This window comes from Chiloscyllium punctatum, chromosome 28 (assembly GCF_047496795.1).
Source record: "Chiloscyllium punctatum isolate Juve2018m chromosome 28, sChiPun1.3, whole genome shotgun sequence".
NCBI lineage: Eukaryota > Metazoa > Chordata > Chondrichthyes > Orectolobiformes > Hemiscylliidae > Chiloscyllium > Chiloscyllium punctatum.
In genome coordinates this window covers 12,082,224-12,085,844 of record NC_092766.1, presented here as the reverse complement: position 1 = coordinate 12,085,844, position 3,621 = coordinate 12,082,224, and positions in this window count along the sequence as shown.

The window sequence follows — 3,621 nt, the reverse complement described above, 5'->3', positions numbered from 1 at the left end:
GACCTCAGTTACAGTGCTGCCCGCAACACCACCTCGCCCCCTCAACACACACACACAGCTCTCCTGTCGCCCCGTCCACACACTCACACACCTCTCCCCTCATTCTTCTGCCCCACACACCCCTCTGCCCAAAACCCCCGCCCACACACACATACCTCTCCCTCCATTCCTCTCCCCAGACACTCTTCTCCCCATCCTCTCCCACAACACACCCCTTACCCATTCTCTGTCCCCACACCCTCCCCCTCAGACACACCTCTCCCCCATACACCCCCTCCCCATCCCCTATCCCACACCCACACACCTCCCTCCATTCCTCTCCCCCATACACCCCTCTCCGCATCTCCTCATCACTAACACACCTCTCCCCCATTCCTGTCCCTCACACACCCCCTCCCCATCCTCTCCCACAAAAACATACACACACAAACGAACCGCTTCCCCATTCCTCTCCCCCACACACCCGTCTCCCCATCCCATCCCCTCCCCTACACACACCTCTTTCCCATTCCTATCCCCTACACACCCCTCTCCCACAAACACACACACAAACACACCCCTTCCCCATTCCTCTCCCCCACACACCCCTCTCCCCATCCCATCCCCTCCCCTACACACACATCTTTCCCATTCCTATCCCCCACGCACCCCTCTCCCACAAACACACACACAAACACACCTCTTTCCCATTCTTATTCCCCACACACCCCTCTCCCACAAACAAACACACAAACACACCCCTTCCCCATTCCTCTCCCCGCCACACACACCCTAATCCCCATCCCCTCCCTTACACACACCTCGACCCCATATCTCACCCCAAAACACCCCACTCCCCATCTCCTCCCCTCCGTACACACCTCGACCCCATATCTCTCCCCTACAGACTGCACTCCCCATCCCCTCCCACATGCACACCTCACCCTCATACCACTTCCTCATTCAGCCCTCTCCCCAGCCCCTCCTCCACAGACACGCTCCTCTTTCCCATATATCTTTCCCACATTCCCCTCTCCCCATCCGCTCCCCTCACACTCACCTCTCCCCTATACCTCTCTCCCACATACCCCTCTTCCCATCCCCAACCCCACCCACACTTCTCCCCATATCTCTCGGCCATACACCCTTCTCCCAGCACCACCCCCGCCTCTCCTATCTTTCCCCTACACACAGCTCTTCCATCACCCCCTTTCTCCGATACACCTTTCACCCAATCTCTTCCCCCACTGGGGTGATGCTGTCCCTTTTAACAAGGTTAGGTTGCCTATAAAGGTAGAGGTGCTGCTTTGTCTGGAAATGTTTACTTTGAACAATAGCAGGGGCGTCGCCAGTTCTCCCAGTTCAGGTCTTTATCTCTCTGTAGTTTGGTTTCTGTACCAAGCAGTCAGAAAACTGCTGGAGAACTGGACAAGCAGTTACAGTGAAAAGAGGTTCCATGCTTCAACGGATGCTTCTTGCCTGAACCTTCTCTCCGAAACCTCTCCTGCCTGTAAGATCCTGTGTTTGAGTTTACCTTTTCCCATGAGATGCGGTTACAGGAAGTTGCAGGGCATTGGAAAAGCTCCTTCGTTAAGTTGTGATATAATTGGTTGGGTTATCAACTAAGTTAAATTATTCTAAGTTCTGTTTTCTGTTGCTCGTGTTTCATATGTAATGTTTAAATAAGTTTTGTTTTTAAAGCTACATTACTCCTGGAATATACACCTTTCATCTGCCTTTTAAAAAATATCAGTTAGGACCTGGGCTACCTTCTTAAAATATCTTAATAGGGTCTGGACTGGTCCACAACATTTCCACTCCCCACCCCCTCCCTACACACAGACCCCACCCCTCCTCCTGTACATACACCACTCCATCACTCTCTTCCCCATATACATGCCTCTCCCCCACACTCTCCCCTACTCACACTTTTCCCACACCCTCTCCCCATCACACACATCTCTCTCCCACACAGACACCTCTCCCACCCACTCTCTCCCCATACACGCACCTCTCCCCCACCCCTTTCCCCCACAATCACCCCCATACACACACCTCTCCCCCACCTTTCCCCCTCACACACATCTCTTTCCCACACAGACACCTCTCCCCCACACTCTCCCCATACATACATCTCTCCCCATCCCTTTCCCCCACAATCACCCCCCATACACACACCTCTCCCCCACCCTCTCCCCCTCACACACATCTCTTTCCCACACAGACACCTCTCCGCCACATTCTCCCCATACATACACCTCTCCCCACCCTTTCCCCCACAATCGCCCCTATACACACACCCCTCCTCCACCCCTTTGCCCCACAATTGCCCCCTCCCACCCCCTTCTCCACACTCAAAACTCTCCCAACCACTTCCGCACAAACACACCTCCAACCACATTCTGCTTTACACCTCGTTCCCACCCTCTGCCCTACACACACAAATCTCCCCCACACCTTTCCCTCACAACACCCGCCCACACACGCGCAACTCTACCCTTCCCACTCTCACACGCACACTCACACACACGTAGACATCCCCCAACCCTTTCCCTCATTAACCCCCACAAACAAATGCACTCACCTGTCTACCTGCGGTTCTCTCCTATCACTGGCCTCCGATTTTGAGCAGGACTCACTAATTCCCAAAATCAGTCACTCCCTTCGTGTCTGACACGCACAGACAAACTTACGAAGCCAGAAGTCGGTCAATATAAGGCAGTTACAAATGATTCTAAGCAGAAATTCAGCATCCCCCAGGGGAGTGGGGAGGAATTGGGGGACTCAATCCCACTGAGAGTGGTGGAAGGGACTGGCAAAGATGCATTGAAGCTGAATAAACACAGGAGGGAGAGAGTAATACAAGGAGAAGGAATAACAAGAGTTTGGAGACAGTTTGTGCAGATCAAGAACACACAGCACGGAGCAGAGGGACCGAATGGCCTATAGCCCACCGTTGCAAATTTTATAAACATGCATTATTTTATTTTTAAAAATATACTGCGCATCTACTACAAAGACACAGAACTGAGCGGTGAATTTTCCAGTGAGCAGCGGGTAACACGCCTCGGTCAAAATACAATGAGAAACACGAGCCATTGATTGGAACTGCCTTTCCCGTCTCATGTCAAACCCCCATCTCGAGACTGATACAGTGAGAGCCGCTCAACAAATGTCGGGTCATAGTCAGCCTCGTTTGAGAGCTGAGACTCAGCTTACTTTGCTCAGCAAAGCAACGGTCCTCAGTACACACACCGACACACACACACACACACACAGAGCAGTGACGCAGATTCACACACACAGCACACACACTCTCTCTCACACATAGATACGCACACACGGACACCCACACACACCTTCTCACACACAGATACACACACTCTCTCTCACACATACACACAAATACACACAAACACACACACAGATACACACAGACGCACACACACACACACACACAACTACACACAGGCACACACTCTCTCACACGCACACAAATACACAGACACTCTCTCACACACACAGTACACACAGATACACACAGACACACTCACACACACACACACAAATACACACAGACACACACTCTCTCCCACACACACAAATACACACAGACACACACTCTCTCACACACACACTCTC